Source organism: Dromiciops gliroides, chromosome 1 (assembly GCF_019393635.1).
Source record: "Dromiciops gliroides isolate mDroGli1 chromosome 1, mDroGli1.pri, whole genome shotgun sequence".
Classification (NCBI taxonomy): domain Eukaryota; kingdom Metazoa; phylum Chordata; class Mammalia; order Microbiotheria; family Microbiotheriidae; genus Dromiciops; species Dromiciops gliroides.
This window is the reverse complement of record NC_057861.1, coordinates 335,148,545-335,171,810: the sequence shown is the minus strand read 5'-3', so window position 1 is coordinate 335,171,810 and position 23,266 is coordinate 335,148,545. Positions and strand designations below refer to the sequence as shown.

Sequence of the window (23,266 nt, the reverse complement as noted above, 5' to 3'; positions counted from 1 at the left end):
GCAGCAGCAGCGGAGACGAGCAAGATGAGGCACGGCCGCCCGGGGGCGTGCGGAGCCGGGTCCCTGTGCGCGGCGCCCTCCGTGTAACCCCTGCCGGCCGCGGACCCCTTCGAGCCCGGGGCCCGCGGGCTCCCGGAGCCAGCCTCCGACCCTCCGTTACTCCCCTCTTCCCCCCGCCAGCCGGCCAGCCTGCCCGCCCGGGGCGGCTGAGGGGCCGCGGCGGAGACGGCGGGCGCGCTCCGCGGGGCAGCGGCCGGGAGTCCGCGGCTGCGGGGAGGCGAGCAGCAGCCCAGGAGCAGGAAGGGGCGCCCCGGGAGACGACGCCGGCCCCGGCCCCGGCCGCCTGCACCCGCGTCTTCCCGCACCGGCCCGGGGCAGGGCCCCCCGGGGACCGCGACCAGGACGACGAGGAACCCGAGGAGGAGGAGGTGAGGGTCTCCTGGGCTGCGCGCGGGGCGGGGGGCGCGGTGGGGGGAGGAGGGAGAGGAGGCGGCCCTGGCCGTGGCCAGACCCCCCCTCTTTTTTTTTTTTTTTTTTTTTTGCCCATCGTCTCCCAGGGAACTTGTTCCGACGCCCTGCGGATGCTCTTGAGGGGAGGGGGTGGCTCCCCCCAGGGCTGGCCGATGGGTGTCTAGGTCACCTCCTCCTGGGGAGGTGAGGGTCTTGGCCCTGCACTGCTCGCGGTCACTCCACCCGGGCCCCCCAGGCTTGTTGCTGCGCTCCTATCGGTCTGGGAAAGTTATCGGAGATGGGGGGAGTGTGGAGGTATAATAGGCATATTGAAGTCCGGAGACCGGGCTTCTGGACTTTGGCCCCTTACGTCCTCACGCAACATCCTTTGCGCTACTCAGGAACGGGAGGTCACCAGTGACTGGTATCGAAACCCCCCCACCCACCCCCTCATTCCCGGGGGTGGGGGGGAACCCAACCTCATGGCCGGCTTTGGCTGGGATAGGAGGTAGCTCTTTTTTGGCAGCTGCTAAAAGCAGCAAGTTTCGATTCAACTGTAGTTTGACATTAAGTTAAGAGTTGTTTTTCTTTACAAATCCCCCCCCCCAAAACGGAAGTTTTTGTTTTTTAAAAAAATGAAAATAACCCCCCCCCCCCCCCCCACCACCGTAGCAAAATATGGCCGTGGCACTAAAGCTGATGGGGAGGACTTTGTAGCAACGGTGGTTAGGACCTGGACCCTGCTATTACTTGTGTGTGCTGGAGGAGGGTGGGGAGGAGATGATGCTGAATGTTACCACATTAGTAGCTGAACCTTTTCTAGTTCTATAAGAAGCTATGGGCTTACCACAGTTCCTTAAGTTAGTAGGCCTCAATAAGTGTCTGATGATAGATAAGTAACCTCTTTCTAACCCCCCCCTCCCCCATCACGTTTTCAGAGATTCTTTGAACTCTGGTATAACAGTACTATTGATAATGTGTTATTTATTTTTCCCATACAAATTGATTAAATGTTATGACATGCCATATTGATGATGAGTCAGTATTTTTCAAATTTTCTAGAAGTCGTGGTGGTGTGCATTGAGTCTTCTGCACAATTACCTGGGTAGGCTTTCTAGTGGGGGGAGGATTGTGTGTGTGTGTGTGTTTGTGTGTTTGTGTCCAGTGTGTGGCTATAGAACAGTTCTTTGCATCAGGCTTATGACCTTGGCCTCATTATGAGCATAATGCTCAAACCATCTGAAATAACCAGTCCCCAGACAGCATAGGTTATGTTTTTGGTATATGTATTTAGTATGGTGCTTCCTCATTGGGGTGAGGAAGTGACCCTCAGCCTCAAAGGCTTTGCCAGTGGAGTACAAATTCTGTCCGGTTCAACAGTCTTAAAAGACTTTCAGTTAGGAATAGCCTGTCTTTTGAAGACCAGTCTCAAAAAGTTCAAAAGGCTCATCACTAGAAAGTTGGCCAATCATCAACAAGCATTTATTAAGCACTTACTCTGAGTTGGGCATGGAGAATATAAAGAAAAAACAAAAATAGCCTGCCTTCAGGAAGCTTGAACATATAGTTAAGAGACAGTATGGGTATAGAAAGGTATATTAGAATATAGAGAGAGTAGATGGAAGGTAACTTTAGAGGGGGAAGGCACTAGCATTTGGGATACCGTGTAGTGTTTTTTTTTTTTTTTAACCATAGCTTGTTAAACTAGCTTTGAAGACATAAAGAGGCTGCAGATTGTGTTGGTTGAGATAGTATTCATGCAATGAAATCATTCTTTTGAGGGATTGTTTATCTGTAGTACAGAAATTAGGCCTTGTGGCATAGCTAATTGACAGAATGCTGGACTTGGAGGCAGGTTCAGAAAGGCTTGGTTCAAAGCTGGCCTGTTAGCTTTATCAGCCAGAGCCATTCATTATATCACTGTTTCCTCAACTGTAAAATAATGACAATAACACCTGCCTCCATAGTTGTTGAGGATTGTGAGGTTTAAATGATATAATGTATGTAAAGTGCTTTTCAGATCTTAAAGCAGTATATAATTATTTTTTAGACAAAACATTTATGTTTAGTTCATTAGTTAGACAAAACATTATTTATGTTTTAGAATGGAAGTTCCTTGAAGGGAAGAATTACATGTGGTGACATAGAATTTTAGATGCTAGAGTTGGAAGGGACCTCAGATCACGCAGTACAACTTACTACTTGAAACATGAATTCCCTTTATGTGTCTGGCATAAACTCGTCCTTCCATTTGAGATGGAAGCCCTAAGTTCTGGAATAGGTATTGTATCTGATCTCCAGGCCAACTGTGTTTAGTGGGCTTGTAGTGCATAATTATTTTTAAATCTCTCTCTCTCTCTCTCTCTCTCTTCCTTTCTCTGTGTCTAGAATGTATCCCTGTGCCTCCTTATTTCTTCCTTTGTTAAAGTTTCTTAAAACAAAGTGTGTTGGAGAACATTGAAGAGATCACTACATTATGCTCTTTACTACATATCATTTGAATTTAAGATTGTTCTAATTTCTGATTTAGTGCATAAAACTAGAAAGATCTAAAATTAGAATATATGTAAAACACTTTGAAACTCCACCCCAAAAAATTAAGCCATGGCCACATAACAGTAAAAACAATTAACTTTTTTTTTTAAAAGAAATCAACTTTTTAAAAAAAGACAGACATAAATGATTAAAATAACAATTTTAAAATGGAGAACTGACAATATTATATAATATTTAATTAAGGTAATGTCCTAGGCACCTCTCTTAAGACCATAAGCTGTAGAGAAGGTGCCAACCTGAATTGGTAGAGGGAGCTTCCTTGTCTGAGAATTTCCTATACAAATGAAATCACAGGTCCGGTCCCTCTCATTAATAAATGCAGTAAATATCTTTCTTCATGAAAGAGTTAGTTTATCTATTGTTGTTGTTCATTTGTGTCTGACTCTTCATGACCCCTTCGGTGGTTTTTTAAAGTTTAATCTGCTTTATTAACATTTTCCACCATCACTTTTTTTTAAAGTCTAGACAATTTTTAAAAACTCCAATAAATTCAAATCTGATTTGTAGAATTTGCCAAATTCCAAAGTATAAATGTTCATCCTGAAAATTCAACAATCAGCTTCTAGCCCCAGTAGTTTCCAGCACACCTCTGCATGTAGGTTTATGCTTTTAGCCTAGATCTCACTTGTTTGGGATTTTCTTAGCAAAGGTATTGCAGTGGCTCACCATATCCTTCTCCAGCTAATTAAACAGATGAAGAAACTGAGGCAAACAGTATTAAACAACAGGGTGGCACAGCTAGTAAAGGTCTGAGACTGGATTTGAAGTTACAAAGATGGGTCTTCCTGACTCCAGACCCAGCACCCCATCTACTGGTCCACCTAGTTGCCTTTATCTGTTGTTAGGAAAACTTTAATGATATTATTATTCACGGAACAGCATGGGTGAGTAGACAAGGTATAAGATTTGGGGTCAGAGGACCTGATTTTTAATCTCACTTCTGTGAGCATGACCTTGGGCATGTCATTTAACCTTCCTCAGCATCACTTCCTTCTTTGTTTCTTCAAGCAACACATATTTTAAAATGTAATTCAGTTCCTCATTATGATGAGTTAAATGAGGAGAGGCAGATGGAAAAGAGGAGGGAAATGTGATCCAGAAAGAACTACAGAGGGGCTCAGCCCAAATAGCTCCTCTTCTACGGAGCCACCTGTCTTTAGCCCCACTGTTTCTATTCTCTGAGCTCTTATTGCACTTATTGTTGTTATACCACACTTAATTCTATTTTATGTGTTTTCGGTGTAGATTTCCCATCTGGATAGTGAGTCCAGAGGGCTGGGACTTCTAGTGTATATAACAGATATAACAGCTGTTTCTGAACTGTAAAGCACTATACATTTGTAAGGACATATTGCTTTTGATAGTGTTGAAAGAATACTTGTTGATAGGGAAGTATTATCAGATGAACTATTTTTGTAACAAAATCTTAGAGGTAGAAGGAACTTCAGTGGTGTAATGGATAGTTTTTACAAAGTAGCCTTCCCTGGAACTTTTTGAGTAGACCTGGATAACCTCTATTTAGGATTTTATAGGAAAGTTATGGTTCAGGTACAAGTCTGACTAGGTGATCTTTGAAGTCTCTTCTCTGAGATTGTCTAATTCTGTGAAGTCATTTAGTGCAGCTCCTAATTGAAACTTGGATCTCATCTACAACATTTCCAATAAGTGTCCTTGCACCTTTTCTATTTGAAGAACTCCAGAAACAGAAACATCACTTTTTTGAGGTAGCTTAGTCCACTTTTTGATTACTCTAATTAGAAAGTAGAAATCTTTCCTTTTATTTCTATCACTTGGTCCTAGTTCTTCCTCTGGGGACAAGAACAATAATCCTAATACTTTTTTCTATATGGAAACCCTTACAATACTTGATGACTGTAATCACATTGCCATTTAAGTCTTCTCTTCAGCCTTAATATTAACTGATTCTCATGCCATAACTTTTGAAACCCCTTGACAGTCCAGGTCATTCATGGATCTATTTCATCCAGTTTTTCCTTCTCCTTCTATAATGTAATTTCCAGAGCTGAGTATATTTTAAAGTTGACCCAGCTGACTAGGACATAGTAGGACAATCAACTCCCTTATTCCAGACACTATTTCTATATTAGAATCTCATTGTTCATTATATGTAAGCACAGATCCACCAAATACCAGAATCAGCCCTGTTCAAAAAACTTGCCCATCATTCCTTAGCCTTTTAATTGCCTACTGAGACTGCATTAGTAGGCATATAAGATTGCTTATTGTTTTTTTTCAGCTGCTGTGTCACACTGATAGTGTTTAGTTGAGTTCGGAGTTCACAAAAGCCCCATGTCTGTTTCACACGAGTAGTTGTCTAGCCATATCTACTTCATCCTGTATTTTCTTGTGAACTTGCTTTTTAAAAAGAGGATTTTATGCTTATTCCTATTGATTTTATATTTTATTAGATTTTGTACATTGTTCAAGCACCTCATTTTTTTTTCCTAGTCCAGTTCTGTTATCCAGTATATTAACATTAGCTGGGAATTACAGCTGCTTGTGGCAATGTATATGTAGTCCCTGCTGCTGGTGAGGCTAAGGCTGGTAGACCCCTTGGGTTTGGGGGTTGTAAACTGCAGAAGGGCTAAAGCCAACCAGGTGTTGACACTAAATCTGGTACCAATAGGGTGTTCTACCAGGAGGGAACCCACCAGGTTGAACTGGTCCCTGTTAGAGAATTGGAGCAACTTCAAGCTTCTGTGCCAGTCAGGTTGGGAATCGCGCTGTGATTATTGTACATATACCTGGAGAAGATTGAGAAAGCTGGGAGATCCAGTTTTCTACAAATTTGTAAGCATGATATCCTTTTCTTCAGGTTTTTAAATAAAACGTTGAATAAAACAAGGGCAAACACAGAGCCCTATAGCACATCCCTAAAGACCTCTTTTCAAGTTTATATTGATCCAGCACTTTGGATTTTCCTGCACTGTAATCCAATCAACAAAGCATTTTTAAAAACACCTGCTATGTACTAGGCACTGTGTTCTCTCTATGATGTTGAGAGACCAAACTTTAAAAAATTCAGTATTAAAATTAGCATCAAACATCATAATTATACTCCCAAAAATTACATTTAAATTTAAATCAGTGTATAAAATATAATAGCAAATTCTTAGTTTCTTATCATAAATCTTAATGAAAGGGGAACTATTACCATTCTCATTCATTTTTCCTCAGGTGATTATAGTTGTATGCATGCCATTTTTCTGGTTCTACTTTTTTTACTTTACATTCTTTTACAAAAGTCTTTCCAGATATCCTTTGTATTCCTCATTATCTTCATATTAACTGCTTTATAATATTCATTACATTTATTTAACCATTCTCTAAATTGGTAAAAATTTAACAGGCATAGATACAAAGTTTAACATAAGGGTATAATCTGGGTTGCCAGTGATTTTGGTTTGAAGAGTCACCATTCCTGATGTTTAAAATAAAGCACATGTTTAAAAGACAAAAAAAGGAAAAGCAGCAGAATTGAAAAAAAATCTGAAAATTTATGTGCAATGTGCTACACTCAAGGACTTCCCATCTCTTCAGAGGGATAGAATGTTAGTGTCTTCTTGTATCTCTTCTATGGAACCATTCTTGATCTCTACCACCACTTTGACCACCCTTTCCCTCCAGATCTTAACCACAAAAGCCTTTGGAATAGCAACATTTACATCCCTTTCCAGTGGATAGTATTCTGACAATTGCTCCTGCAGGTACTATACTCATAGGTATTGAACACTCAGAAAAGGAAATTCTTGTTACTAATGGCCTAGTCACTGTCAATAGGTTCAATATCAAAAATTGATAAGATTTTATCAGTGGAAATTACATTCAAGAGACATTACCATCTATCTGCTTTGCTGTTGTACCCTAAAGTCACTTTAGTTTCTTTAGAAATATTAAATATTAAAAAAAATTTTTTCTAGTCTAAAAACCTTTTTCAGACACCCCCCTCCCCCATTTTTTTTGCAGGGCAATGAAGGTTAAGTGACTTGCCCAGGGTCACACAGCTAGTAAGTGTCAAGTGTCTGAGGTGGAATTTGAACTCAGGTCCCCCTGAATCCAGGGCTGGTGCTTTATCCACTGTGCCACCTAGCTGCCCTTTTCCCTCTTTTAAAGTTTGTAGAAGTTCCAGGACCAATGTCTTTCTTAGAGAAATAGATTAATGGCAATAACCAAACTTATCTTTAGAACCTTTCCTTCTCCATCTCCTGAAGCTATTTGCTACTCAGAAAGGATTGAGATATTCATCTAGATCCAGGGAAGAGGATTTTCCTTTTAGCTTGGAGTGATCTGAGAAGAAAATGAATAGAGACTATTGTTCTGGAATGTTAACCTCAAACTGTATTTTAACTTACTATAACTTTTTTTTGTCTTTAAGAGTCCCATAAATATTACTTCAAGTCATCTTGGGGAAATAGAGATACCAGAAGGGGGAGGTGGTGAAATGGAACTATGGCAGTACTGACATTTCTCTAAGATAGAGATGGTTTAGATATTAGGATAATGCTAAATTAAACAAGATAGAAGACTAGACATTTATTGTGATAATTATCACCTCTCAAAGCTCCAAAATATCGATTTTGTGCAAGAGATGAAGTAATTTCAACTGTTCTGCATGGTCCAAAACAACAAGAACCCAAGTAAGGTGAAAGTTTGACAACCCACAATAGAGAATGCTATTTATACTTAATCCCTAAAAGGTTTACTTTGTACTCCTCCCCTACTCCCCACCATGCATGTATCAGTAGGACTGCACAAGTTGACCATGGGCTTGCAACAATTCAACTTTATACTCCAGCCTCTTTTCCTCTCAGTTCCCTGGAGATGCAAAAGACAGAAGTTTTCTCAGTATGCAACAAAAATGTGACGGTGCTCTGTGTGGCAACAGTGGAGTACTGAGGAAAAAAGGAAACTGGGGTAGGACATGTATGTGACACTCCACTAAGCCTTGAGGGAAAAAACCCAGCAGCCAGTTCTGTCACCCCAGATGTTAAACTTGGGGCAAAGACTAAAGCTGGTAAGTTCTGAATAGCCCAGTCTAGGAGATAGCTGAAGTACCTCTGAGATCCATTAACTCTAAAGGACACCATACTAAAAGGGGGAGGAGTCAGTGAATGATAGGATACTATAAGGGGGGGGAAAAGACTGAAATTGCCAACAGTTTTAGGAGGAAGAAAACTCAGTCGAAGACCTTGAGCATGAGCAGCTAAGTGTCTGAGTGAGCAGAACACTGGCCCTGAAGTCAAGAAGACTGGAATTCAAATCTGGCCTTAGACACTAGCTACATGACCCTGGGAAAGTCCTTTAACCTCTGTTTGCCTTAATCCACTGGAGAAGGAAATGGCAAACCATTCTAGTATCTTTGCCTAGAAATCTCAATAGACAGTGTTGGCTTGCTTTCATTCACGGGGTCATAAAGAGTCAGACATGACTGAACAACAGCATAAACATATCTTCCAGTTCTTAAGATATTAATAACAGAAGGGAATATAGCCTCCATGTCAGGTAAAAGAGTCCAGGCATCTAAGAATAAATATTTAAAGACTAAGGAAAATGAATCAATACTTGATGAAGCAGAAGACCTTGTAGATTCCAAAGAGAGCATGGTACCACAGCTGTTGTTCCTGAATGTTTTAAAAAGAGAAATGAGAATTGTGAAAAAAGAATTTATAGCCTGCATAGTAGTAATAATTACTAGGATAGACAAATTTGGACACATGGTAGCAAGTCTTACCAAGTGAGGGAGAAAATAATGGATTGGGAATGCAAATACATCACAGTAAAGGACAATCTAGAAGTAAAAAGCAGTAATGTTAAAGGAAAAAAATCTTCATATAAGCAAAACGTATTGCTCTCAAAGGTAGGTTGTATAGAGACAATTTAAGGACTATAGGCTTTCAGAAGATCACAAGTCAAAAAACCTGAACACTGATGCAAGAAATAATGCAAGAAAGCTGCTCAGAACTTCTGAACAGAGAAAACAAAGGGACAATAGAAAGAAAACACAACTTACTTATAGAAACAAACAAAATAACTATATGCTGCAAATTGCAAGACAATTATAGGTTAAATTGAAAATTTCATTGATAAAACAACAAAGTCTGCAAATTACTGAAGATCTTTATAAAGAAAAGTAAATTGAATAACGCTTTTATTCTGTACTTACTAGAAACTGTAGAAGGGTATGGAATATTTTGTTCTAAGAGCAAAGGAACTTAAGATGCAACCAGAAATGGCCTACCCTGTAAATTTGAGCCGAAAAACAGAAAAAGATGGATGTTCAGTTTTAAAAAAAGGACATTTGAAACATTCCTAGAAAGAAAACCAGACCAAAGAAATTATTTACTTCTGAAAAAACTCAGACAACAAAAATACAGGAGAGGTAGACAAATACAATAATCAAGGACAACAACAGTAACATAACACTGATAGGCCATTGAGATTTCTTTCTAAATGCACACAAGGACACAAGGGTGAAAGCAGAAGTCAAAAAGAAATGATATTAGGGAAATAGGCCAGAAGCACCACAGATTTTTTTCTTTCTTTTTTTTTTTTTTTCCGGTGAGGCAGTTGGGGTTAAGTGACTTGCCTAGGGTCACACAGCTAGTAAGTGTTAAGTGTCTGAGGCTGGATTTGAACTCAGGTCCTCCTGACTCTAGGGCCTGTGCTCTATCCACTGCGCTACCTAGCTGCCCCCAGAAGCACCATAAATTAAACCTCATGCTATCCTGCCTACAGGAAGAAAAAAAAAATTTGGTAGAACTAAATTACAGAATGGGAGAGTGCATTAAAAGGAGGAGGGGTGGAAGAAAATAGAGTGGAATATGTAATGAACCTTAATCAAATAAAAGACTAACGAGTGATATTATTTTTAACTGTGAAAAGAGAACACTCAATAAAGAGTCTAGAGCCTATACAAGAGTGAGGAGACAAAAGACAGGATTGAAAAAAGAGGAAAGAAACTGGCAAATCTTGCTTGAGTAGAGGGAAGGGGGTACTACTGATGAATGCTCCCATGCAAAAAGAGAGATGTTCTGTAAAGGGAGATTGTGACCTTACAGTGGGTACAATCTGCCCGTATTTGGTACTTAGTGAGCCTCATCTTTCTGATTCAGGAGGAGGGGAATACTGGGGTCAGTTGACACCCAGAAGAGTGGGAGAACATGGAACCAAAAAGGAGATTTCAAGGCAAATGGGAAAAAATGACCATGGAAAGGGCAAAAGTCAGTAATGAACTGCACAATCAGACACTTGGGAACATGCCTACCTTGATTCATTATCCTTTCTATCTCCTATAGAAATTGGAATTTCTAAGAGTGAGGCACAAAAGAAAAAAGGAGGTTCGGGGCAAGATTTACAAAGCAACAATATCAAAACTGTTAAGAAGAGGGAAACTAAAATAGTCACCTTAAAAATTATAATTCCATGATGAATGCAGAGATTAAAGGACTAAATAAGTACAAGGACCATGAATTAAAGAATAAAAGGCTAAACTATACAGAAAGAGAAGAAAAATAGTCAAAAGAATAAATGGAAAGTCACTTTTTAGAAAAAAAGACACAGAAAATGAACTTTTAAAATCTGACAAAAACAAGTGAAAGAGGAGGAAAGGAAGGGGGATTTTATTTGATTGCTAAACTGAAAGGAGAAAAAAGAGGAGAGGAAATAAGAAATAAATAGCTACTTAAGAACAAGAAAGAGAAAGGAACTGAGTTAAGCAAAACCCCAAATTTGGGAAAAGGGCAATAAATAGAAGTTGGAGGTTTTGAAGGTGAGAAGAGAGCCAGTAGAAATTGGGTTACCTTAAAGTTGATTAAGTTAACATAATCGAAGAGACAAAATGTACTGTATTTACAGAGGAAGAGGAGAAAATCCTAATTTTTTTGGGAAAATCCACTAGAGACAAATGGAGTCATATAACTCATGTAAGCCTAATTCTCTGTAAGTTTAAATGTGAATGGATAAAGCAATCCAATGAAGAAGAAAAGAGTGAGATTCAATAAGAAAACAAAACTCCAGAACATCTGTTGCCTACAAAAAACCAAATGAAATCTAAAAAACAAAAAGAAAAACACCAAAAATAATACACAGATAAAAATGAGGACCTGGAAATAATTTTACCAAGCATTAAAGCAAATCCAAAAAAGCAGAAATTGTAATCATGCTATCAGCAAAGTAAAAAGAAACATTCAAATGAAACACAAAAAGTGATAAACAAGGAAACTTAATTATGCTGATAGGAACCATATACAACAAACATATCAATACTAATAAGACTCCAAATGCCTTAGCATATAAATTCATAAAGGAGGGAATTTTTGTTTATAGCAGATTTCTCTGATAGAGGTCTCATTTGTCAAACTATAGAGAACTAAACTAAATTTATCAAAATTAAGAGCCATTTCCCAATTGATAATTGGTCAAAGGATATAAACGGGCAGTTTTCAAAAGAAGTCAAAGCTATCAATAATAATATGAAAAAACCTCTAAAACACTAATAATTAGAGAAATGCAAATTAAAACAACTGAGGTATTTGGCTAACTCTGAAGTAGATTGGCTAACATAACAGAAAAAAGGAAAATGATGAATGCTGAAAGGGATGTGGAAAAATAGGTACACTAATGCATGTTGAAGCTGTGACCCAGTCCAATCATTCTGGAGAACAATTTGGAATTATGTGCCAAGGACTATAAAACTGTGTTTACCCTTTGACCCAGCAATACCACTACTAGGTCTGTATCTCAAAGTTGAATGAAGAAGCTAGAAGCCAGACTATAGAGAGTTAGAATAGCTTTCCCAAATTGGGAAAAACAAAACAAAAATAATAGCCAGAAACTCAGTATTGGAGAAGTTTCTTATTCATTGCAGGTAGAATTGTAAACTAGGATCTTTTTTTTTTTTTTTTTAGTGAGGCAATTGGGGTTAAGTGACTTGCCCAGGGCCACACAGCTAGTAAGTGTTAAGTGTCTGAGGCCGGATTCGAACTCAGGTACTCCTGACTCCAGGGCCGGTGCTCTATCCACTGCACCATCTAGCTGCCCCCCCCCTTTTTTTTTAAAGAAATCTTGCAGGATGGACTGAATAAAACAAAAAAAAAAGTATAGCCTTTTCTTTTTTTATCATAAAATTATTTTTGTTATTTTCTAGTTACAGGTAGTGATAGTTTTTTTGGGGGGGGGGCAATGAGGGGTAAGTGACTTGCCCAAGGTCACACAGCTAATAAGTGTCAAGTGTCTGAAACCAGATTTGAACTCAGGTCCTCCTGAATCCAGGGCCGGTGCTTTATCTACTGCGTCACCCAGCTGCCCCCAAATCTTCAACTTTTAAAAAATAGTTTATTCCTTTCTGACATGCTATTTTGGAAGGAGTTGTCTGGGATTTAAACTATATACAGTTACAAAAAGAAATGTGATTATAAAGCTCTTTAGTGGCAATATTCTATAATATAAAGATAAAAGCACAGCTAGAAAACAGTGCACATTAAGGTTGTATAAGAGGAAAAATGAAGACAAAAGAATATAAATTCTTATAGAGATTTAGAGGGAGTGACAGAAAAGCTATGGCTTTTTTTTGCTTTGAAATTCACTAACATGTAAATACTTACAAAGCAAGTTGCATTGGGCAAATGTTGATATTAGTTTATTATTATAATATATTAATTTATTATTATATATTATTTTAGTTTATTATTATTTATTAGATGTTGATATTAGTGTTTTATATAACTAAACTTTTCAAAAAGAGCCTGGTTGTCAGAGTTGCCTTTTGAAAGAATGAACAATGTCTATTCTACAGAGAAGGAAAGGATTGGTAAAAGTAGAGTGAATTTTTTAGGTGGAAATGAGGTGAGTTCTGAACTAATTTTACATTAGTTTTTGTGTGTGTGTGTTTTTTTAGTGAGGCAGTTGGGGTTAAGTGACTTGCCCAGGGTCACACAGCTAGTAAGTGTTATGTGTCTGAGGCCGGATTTGAACTCAGGTACTCCTGACCCCAGGGCCGGTGCTCTATCCATTGCGCCACCTAGCTGCCCCTTCATTTTACATTTAATAAAATAGAAGATATCATCTTTTAAGTGAAGAGAGTAGGAATGGGATTATGAATTTGAGAAAGGTGGAAAAGGATTGGAAATTAGTACTTTAGGGAATATAATGGAAAGTCAGAGAGCCAAGAGATTTTTCTGCTGCAACAAGGTTGGCATAACTTTGTAGCAAAACCAAAGACTACTTTTGACTTTTTTTTGTTTTTGGTGGGGCAATGGGGGTTAAGTGACTTTCCCAGGGTCACACAGTTAGTGTCAAGTGTCTGAGGCCGAATTTGAACTCAGGTACTCCTGAATCCAGGGCCGGTGGTTTATCCACTGCGCCACCTAGCCGCCCCCTACTTTTGACTTTTACTAGCAAATCAGCAATTATCTAGCATTGGGGAATGGTTGATATTTAAGGAAGGGTGAAAGATTTATAGGTACTATCAAGAAGATTATTGAAATGATTAACTATAGGGTCCAGTCTGAGTTAAGGAAGTAAGTAAAGCCAGAAAAATGTTGAAGGATTGTTAGAATAGGGAGGGGTCAAAGGAGTGGAGGTTACTAGGATGTAGAATAGTTTCAATAGGAATGGACTGGTAGGAACAGTGAACAAGAGGGCAGCTAGGTGGCGCAGTGGATAAAACACTGGCCTTGGATTCAGGAGGACCTGAGTTCAAATGGGTCTTCAGACACTTGACACTAGCTGTGTGACCCTGGGCAAGTCACTTAACCCTCATTGCCCCGCAAAAAAAAACCCCAACCAAAACCAAAACAAACAGTGAACAAAGCTTGTGGTTAGAAATGGGATTTTGAATTTATGATCTTGAAGGTATGGCAGTGCTGGTGAAGAGGAGGAATAAAAATGAAGGTAACTGAATCTTGGTATAAGTGTTATCAGTATGGATGTTGAAGTCTCTGAGGATGAGGGAAATTATTTTGATAAGAGACTCATTTTTGTATCCACCAGTAATTGAGTAACGATAGAAGATAGGGGAGAGAAGACTTCGAACCCAGGTACTAAGGTCACTGAAAAAGGTGGGAACATGTTGTGGTTTTGCCGATTGCAATTTTTCCCTTCCCTCACAGAACCTTAATCTAACTGCTACATGAATTGTCTTAAGGCATAGTTTGCCTTAAAGTTTTCCCATTGTATTTATTATTATTATTATTATTTTTTGTGGGGCAGTGAGGGTTAAGTGACTTGCCCAGGGTCACACAGCTATTAAGTGTCAAGTGCCTGAGGCCAGATTTGTACTCAGGTCCTCCTGAATCCAGGTCTGGTGCTTTATCCACTGCACCACCTAGCTGCCCCAATCCCATTGTATTTATGATAAAATATAAACTCCATAAGCTGGCACTTAGGGCCCTTCACAGTTTGACTCCTGTTTACCTTTCCATCCTTTCATATACTATATGTTCCACCCAAACTAGACTGTCTCCTGAACCGTAAGCTCCACATGCCATATCCTACATTTATGCAGTCAAAACTAGCTGCTTCTTTCAATTCACCTTCAGGAAACCTTGGATTTCTTCCCCCCTCCTCCGAAAGAATATTTTCTCCCTTTGTTACATTTTCCTACAACACTTTGGATCTCTCTTTTACTCCCATGATTTCCTACCTTGTATTCAATTTATTTGCATACCAGTGTAACTTTTTCTCACCTTCTTCTTCTCCCCCTCCCCCAGCTCTTTGAGGGCAGGGCATTTGCCTTTTATATCTTTTTATTACCAATGCCTTTGACAAGCGTTGGGCATAGTAGGTGCTTAATAAATGTTCGTTGGATTTGCTGTATCAGATGATCATAGTGAAAACAACAGGATTGTTTGCCTGAACATGCTTAACAGTTTTTGACTTGGCAACTTCATATTTATTGCAACATTAGGTGTTAATATAAGGAAAATATGGCATATAAATTATCTTGTTGCATAATTAACTAAGGTACCAAAGACAAATTTATAAACACCCTTTTATTATTGGTACATTTTGCTTAGGGCAGAAGTAGATAATTTTGGGTGCTCATGCCTATATGAATGTAGGTAGCCAACCTCTCCCTGTACTGTCCCGCTTAGGGCAACTCAGTCCTCAGAGGTGGTTGTGGTTAATCCACTTGGTATCTGCTGGGAAACTGAAATTTGCCACAGCTTGTCAGGTTTTTTTCTCAGGGTCATTTGAATTACTGGAGTTCTCTTAGCTCCTGCTTGCCCATCAGTGGAGTGTGATCATAGGAACTTTTTCCTGACTGATTAGCCTGCAAGACAGGTGGAAAATATTATTAAATGCTTTCACAAATTATGTGAAAAATAATTCTGAAGGACTTGAAACCTGTGAAGAACATACATGATAATACTTTGCTAAATGGCAGTGTTGAGGAAGGGGAAATAATTTGGTACAGTTTTGCTAATCCAAATGTTACCCAGAATTCTTTCTGGTATATTCATTATTCAGGAGTAGTTTTAGAAATACATTTTTTTCCTGACCATAGATCTTTTTTCACAAAGATATTATTATCCTTTGTCAAAATACCCAAGTTCCCCTCTACCACTTGAGTGCTTAATGTGGCAGCAGATCCCAAGAATCTGCTTGTTCCCAGGTGAAAGTGTAAATAAATGGGTGGGGGAGGAGGCTTCAGTTTTTTAAAGTGAAGTGTTGTAAAGAGAAATTCATAGAACTAGTTTCTGGGTGAGGGAAGGCCATCTATAGCTTTTCATTGTTTGTTTTGAATCTTTCATGGTAAAATTATGTGATATACAGACTGGGAGAGGGGAAGATCAGGAAAGGCCTCATGTAGGAGGTAGCATAAAATTGAACTTTCTTAAAATGTCCTCACACTGTAGTAAAGTTAACTTGCACACTTGAAACATCTGTACTTCCTTTAGTAGTGGCAATTTACACTTCAGTCTTCTTCTAAGTTCTGCTTGCTTATCTTCAACATATTCTTCATATCCCAAATTTTGATTCTTCTACAACATCCTCAGGCTACCAATCAATCAAGCTTATTTAATTAAGCTACTGTTATATGCCAGGTACAATAAAAGCTCACTAGAGATTAGTAATGACTTGAGGGGCTCTCATTGGTCCTTTGTACAATTGCAAAGCGAAGAATTGAAAGACCAACATCTTGCTGAAAAAGTTTTAGCTAAAAAGATGTTAAAAAGCAAATGTTTTGTGAAATAGGCCTATTGAGGAACACTACTGTTTATTAGTGCTGCCATATCGGACAAATACCTTTGGACCTCAGGTTCTTTATCTGTAAAAAGAAATGATTGGATTAGATGTTCTCTAGGTCCCTTTCTAGCTCAAGTTTTATGGTTCTTAGTTTGAGAAATGGGCAGCTAGGTGGTAGATTGGATAGAGTGCTGGGCCTACAGTCAGAAAGATGAGTCTTTCCAAGTTCAAATGTGGCCTCAGACACCTACCAGCAATGTCACCCTGGGCAAATCACTTCACCCTGTTTGCCTCAGTTTCCCCATCTGTAAAATAAGCTGAAGAAGGAAATGGCAAACCATTCCATTTTCTTTGACAAGAAAATCCCAAATGATCATGGAGAGTCAAACAAGACTGAAAAACCACTGAACAAAAGATTGAGAAATGATAAGCATTTGGAAATTAAAATAAAGTTTGATCAGTATGTGTGAAATTAGAAGTTCTGAAAGCCAGTGGGACAATTGGAAATAATTGTTTAAGTAATTTTTAAAAAGCAGTAATAAACATGTAAATAGGGAATTCCTCATCATAATAAACCAAGAGTCAGTAGTTCTCTTTGTCAAGGCAAAGGTTTAATTGCAACTGTTAAAATTCAAGATTTGAAATTGCAGCTCATTTCACTTTCAGTCTTCAGCTCTGTACATCCCCCACCCCCCCACCCCTTTACCCCCCTTCTAGTTTCTTTCTGTGTAATGTCTTCCTCTAATAGACTGATCCTTGAGGAACTTACAAGGACTGTCTTTCTTTTTCTTATTTGTGTCTGCACCCCATAGCATAGTGCCTGATACATACGTGCTTAATAAATGTTTATTGAATTGAATTATTAATGGGAATAAATGAACAAATAAATCAATAAAGCATTTATTAAGTGCTTACACTGTACAAAGCATTGTGCTAAGTGCCAGTGATAGAAATAGAAAAGTTGAGATACTCCTTGCTCTCAAGGAGCTCACATCTTCAATTGTGGAGACAATACTTAAAAAAGGTTTTAAGGCAAGTTGTCAGATTGTCCCTTGGTGTTCAGTGGTGAAGTAGATTATAATGATTCTTTATTGTCATTTCCACCAATAAAGTCTTATCACTTTCTGATGTTGAACCTTTTTTGAACACTTGACAGTGCCAAGGATTTTGGTTGCAAGAACTTTCTTTAATGCAGGAACAGCTGCAAGGCTGAATCTCCACAGGGTTTGCTTCCCAGTTTGATGGCTGAAGCATTGCTATTCCAAAGTCTCTTGGATTTGGGGTTCCTGGGGGGTGTGTGTCTGTCAGGGTTTGAGGAGAGGTCAAGGTGGTGGTAGTGGTTTGACTTGCTTGGCACTTGCTACCTCCTGTTTCTTCCTCAGGGTGCCTTGTGGCTTCATCTATGCCATCTTGCCTGTCAGACCTGCTCTGTGAGGGGCAAGTGGTTATCAGTTGGTAGGGATGTCTGCCCTCTTCTCCACAGAAGTATTCTCACCTTTCCCAAGTTTAATATATTAGCTGGTTGTTGGAATGACCTCAAGTCCTAGGGCTCCTAATTTCTATCTTTTGACTGCAATTTTACATGTGTAAAGTATTTTTCACACCTGTTTCTGAAGCTTCACTCCTTCCTACCCCTTAGTTCTAAAGTCTTAGACAATTTTTGAATTTTTTTTCTTTTGTCAATAAGTTTCCTCCATTTTTTTGTATTCAACTTCTGGGTTCCAGAAACCTGAGTGTATATTAAAGTAGTAATACTAACCAACATGCTACTTTTATTTGTTATTGTTGCCATTAGCCTCTGGAGAAAAATAATAATATGGGAGAGTATTTTAGCATTTATTATAAATGTGATTCATTAGTGGCAGGTTTATACTTTTTCTTTCTTTTTGTAATTGCATAGAGCAGTTACACATGAGATGAAGTTTTAAGACTTATAATCTTACTTACAGTATTAGAGGTGGAAAAGACCTTAGAGATCATTTTGTTCAGGCGTTCTTAACTTTTTTTTGTCATGGACTCCTTTGGCAATCCCTTTTTAGGATAATTTTTTAAAAAGTCATGATTTAGGGAATGCTAACTTTCAATTTGAGGTTAGTGAAAATTAAATTTTTTTTCCCCATCCAAGTTCGAGTATCCTATGAAATTTATCTACGAACCTCAGGTTAAGAACCTCTCTTTTAGTCCAACCCCCTCATTTTACAGATAAACCAAAGAGATAAAATGACTTATCCAAGGTCATATAGTTAATAAATTGCTGAAATTTAAACCTGGGTTTTCTGGCTCCTAATCCTTCATTTCCATTACACCTTGGCATTTAAAACTTGCCGCCTTGATATTTTTATATATGTTGTTCTCCATTTTAAGGTCTCTTTAACTAATCAAAAAAGCATTTTTTTCGGGGGGGGGGGCAGAGAGCGGAGGATAGGGACTAGGTCTACAGTTTCATTGTTATAGTGAACTTTCTCATGAGGAAATTCCTTCAACCAATGCAGTTGGGCACCTTCTCTGGAAATCATAATCTTGTGTCACAGGCTGGAGTTGGACTTGACCTTCTGGCTTGACCCAGGTCCCAATTGGCTTTTTACTGAACTGTGCTGCCTCTGCCTATTATTTAGGGCTCTGATATTGACAATAACAGGAATACCCTCCTTTTAATCCTCTCAAAATATTAGGGGTCGAAAAAGGGATCATAGTAAAGTGAGGAGCATGTGTTGTCCTAGTTTTGGAAAGCTTATAGTAAAAGAATGGGTTACAGTCAAACGAATAAACTGCAGATTAGTTTTTTTTTTTTTATTTTTTTTTATTTTTTTTTTTTAGGGAGGCAATTGGGGTTAAGTGACTTGCCTAGGGTCACACAGCTAGTAAGTGTCAAGTGTCTGAGGCCGGATTTGAACTCAGGTACTCCTGACTCCAGGGCCGGTGCTCTATCCACTGCGCCATCTAGCTGCCCCTGCAGATTAGTTTTGAAAGAATTTACAAGGTTAGGGTGGGCTGATGATAGTAAGGAACCAGAAATACTTAAGAAAAATAAATTTATATTCCAATAAACATTAGGGAATAACTATTTCCCTAAGATGTCATATAAGTTGATACCTTTCTATTTTATTATCTTTACTTTCTTCCTTATGTTTTCTTGTATTCACAAGTAGTAAATATATTTAGAAAACTTGCAGAGAGTTGTGCAGTTATTTCCAGGGTAGAAGAATTTAGGGAGATTTAGAGAGATCAGTGTGCACTCTGGATAGATCTTTGTGTGGAAGGATACAAGGTGGTAAAAAAGAAAGGAACAAAAGGACAGGCCCCTGGGGTTGGTAAAGGGAACAGTAAAGTTAGAGTGCTCCCCCAGGACTCACATAGACATCTCGAATTTGGCATATTTGAAATAGAATTCATTATCTTTTCTCCTAAACCCTCCTTCCTTTTGACTTTCCTATTTTTCTAGTTACTTAGGTTTGGCGCCATCCTCAACTTTTCACACTCACCCCTATATCTAATGAATTGCTAAGTCTTGTCCATTCTGATTGCACAATATTTTTTTTCCATTTCTCTACAGTCACATAACTGCCACCATAATTTAGGCCCTCATCATCTCTTACCTGGACTATTACAGTAGCTTCTTTGTTCAATTGGTCTTCCCACCTCCTATCTCTCTCTTTTCCAATTTGTCCTCCATACAGTAACCAAATTTATATTCCTAAAGTACAGGCCTCACCATGTCACTGCCTTACTTAGGAAGTGTCAGTGATTCCTGAGTACCTCTAAAATACAGTTTGACATTGAAAAACTGTTACGGGGCAGCTGGGTGGCGCAGTGGATAGAGCACCGGCCCTGGAGTCAGGAGTACCTGAGTTCGGATCCCGCCTCAGACACTTAACACACACTTGCTAGCTATGTGACCCTGGGCAAGTCACTTGACCCCAATTGCCTCATTAAAAAAAAAAAAAAGAAAAAAAAGAAAAACTGTTACAACCTTATTCTCTAAAACTATTTTTCCAGACTGATTTCAAATTGCTTTCTCTCGCACTGTTTCAGCCAAATGAGACTATTTGCTGTTTCCCTCACACTGTATTCTGTGTCTGTTCTCCACGCCTAGAATGCACTTCCTCCTTGCCTCAGCCTCTTGAAATCTCCAGTTTCCTTAGGTGCCAACTCTTACAGTGGACTTTTTCAGATTTAACCCTGTGCCAGGCCCCCACCTCTCTTTGGTGTTCCCCCATTCCCAAAGAAATTACTCTGTATATATTTTGTTCTTATGTACCTATGTCTATATAGTATCCTCTATAATAGAATATAATAAGTTCCTTGATTAAAGGAACATTTTCAGTTTTTAATTTCTGGGTCCTAAGTAGTAAATGATTAATGTAACTTCTTGAATTGAATCACATGCAGTAGCTTAAAATTGATGCATTTCCCTCTTTGCCCTTATTTCTCCCATTTTTTCTTGGTTATTAGGAACAGTGGGGTCTCCATTTTTAGCTAGTAGAAAGGATCTTTAAAATAACATTTGTTGGGGCAGCTAGGTGGCACAGTGGATAAAGCACTGGCTCTGGATTCAGGAGTACCTGAGTTCAAATCCAGCCTCAGACACTTGACACTTACTAGCTGTGTGACCCTGGGCAAGTCACTTAACCCTCATTGTCCAGCAAAACAAAACAAACAACACAAACAACACACAAAAAACAACACAAAATCCATTTGTTGATAGAGGCTTTTGGATTTTTTAACCTGACCCTTGCCAATACCCAAGTAGGTTCTTTGAAATCTGAATCATATTTCTGTGTACATAGTCCCTAACACCATTTCATTTTGGAGAATATGGTCTTGGAAGACAGATTCATGTCATTTTACAATTCTCTAACCCCTTCCCCAGAATTCTTGGGTCTTTTCCAGTCCTTTGCTTGCCAGTATTTGCTCTACCTATTGTTCCAGCCCAAGTGAATGGTGATTTGCTTGAAAGGAAGCTAGCTGATAGTGCTTGTTTTATTATTATTATTATTTTTAAGTGAGGCAATTGGGGTTAAGTGACTTGCCCAGGGTCACAGAGCCAGTAAGTTTGAGGCTGGATTTGAACTCAGGTACTCCTGACTCCAGAGCCGGTGCTCTATCCACTGCCCCACCTAGCTGCCCCGTGCTTGTATTACAATAGGAGATGGAACTGTTGGTGCTTTATTCCTTCCATCCACTTACTATTATCACTCTCTCTTGAGAAGGTAGTAACAACACACATTTTTTACCTCATCAGTAAAGGGTTGGTGGGGTTAGAGGGATGAAAGGAGAGAGAACTGCCCTGAGACTTGATCCCAAGCACCAGGTTTTCTTAAGATGTTTGAATCCAAATTCTTTGCTTGTGATTATTTTTAATTTGACTGATGGTAGTTTTGGCTCTGCAAAAACAAAACAAACCCAGTCTCACAAACCCACTCCCACACGCAGATTCATCAAAACTGAGATTTTCTTTGATATTTTTACACAGTAACCATTCAGACCATATTGACTTACTGTGTTTCACTTTACTTCTGGCTGGGGAGCAGCTGCATCTTATCTTCCGCACTTCCTGTTTGTCTTTACTAGTGGGAAGTTGGTCTGAGGTTATGTTTTTTCTTTCTTTTCTTTTCTTTTGCTTTGTTTTATTTTATTATGAAGTGTGTCTTTGATTTAGGGAGGGTGTGGTGGGATGGTATATTAAATCTATGCATTATGTAGCTGAGTTGTTGTTTCTTTTTTTAAAGAAAACATCCATTTAATTTATGCTCTGTGGTGTAAAGTAGATAAAGAAGAGTATAGTCACTTTGGGCCATCTGCTGGTAGGTGGGAATAGCTTTGTTAAACAGAACTTTATTATGGAATTTTATTCACTCTAGTAGAATTTTACCTAGTTGCTGGAACTGAGCCTTTGGTTTTCTTTGCTTGGATTATGTGTTAAACTTGTGATCCAGATTCACAGTCTAGTCTGTTTAATTGCCTGTTTGTGCCAATTAAAGTTCCAGATTTTATTTAGCATTTCCTTAATGGCGTATTATGTATCTTCAGCAGGATTGATGGTATAGAGATAATGTAAGTAAGTTTTACTATAAATAGATAATTGTTTCCAGAAAGAGGGTTTGAAAATAACAAGTACCATCAAAAGACTGTGCAAAGGTAATATTATAAAAAAAAACAACTAAAAAAATTATTTTAGGATCCTTTTTTACTCTGAATAACTTTTAAAAACAATAGCTTATGTAACCTTTTACTGTTAACAAAGCACTTTACACCCATCATCTCCTTTGATATAATAGCCTTAAAGGCTAGAAAGTATTTTTCTTGAAGGATTCAGTGACATAAGTAGTTTTACTTTTGATTTGGACCTGTGATTTCATCAGTGTAGGGAATTCCTGTGAAATTTTCTTTACCTCTATCTATATATTGACAAAGTTTTTGGGGTGCTGAGTGAGTTATATATGCCCAGAGTCATGTATCCAATATTTTTTTCTTTTTTGGGGGGGGGGCAATGAGGGTTAAGTGACTTGCCCAAGGTCACACAGCTAGTAAGTGTCAAATGTCTGAGGCCAGATTTGAACTCAGGTCCTCCTGATTCTAGGGCCGGTGCTCTATCCCCTGCACCACCTAGCTGCCCCGTATCTAGGCAGTTTTAATCCATACCCCGAGACTGGTTTTTATGTACACTGAGATCATACCCCTTTTACAGCTGAGAACACTAGTGTATTTGCCCAGAGTTGTATTGATAACCAGCAGGCAAAACTCCTGAGAGCTGCTAAACCAGATTAAAATGTAATTGGGAAATATTTAACAAAATAAATAAAAGTACAATACAACATAGATAATATTAATTTGTGGTTTTCTAAGTGATTATTTTGGCCACAAGGATTTATTTCTATTTGAGTCTGACACCACTGTAGTTCCTAATCGTTGTGATTTAGGAATTTAATTTAGTCCTACAGACTTGTCAGTCTGCTATACCACTGCTGCCTTAATCTAATAGTATTTATTATACAGAATAATTTTAATTTTTAGCTGCTTACTTAGGAGTAACTTCTTTCTTAAATCTTTG

General features: G+C 38.7%; 1 protein-coding gene across 1 annotated transcript in view; it reads left to right on the top strand.

The window, feature by feature from the left end:
- Window positions 1-296: 296 nt before the first annotated feature.
- GALNT1 (polypeptide N-acetylgalactosaminyltransferase 1) overlaps window positions 297-23,266 on the top strand; it is a 168,871-nt gene continuing 145,901 nt past the window's right edge. Inside the window, exon 1 of the mRNA XM_043989268.1 lies at window positions 297-428. The gene's annotated coding sequence lies outside the window, so the exon portion shown is untranslated. The remainder of the gene's footprint in view (window positions 429-23,266) is intronic.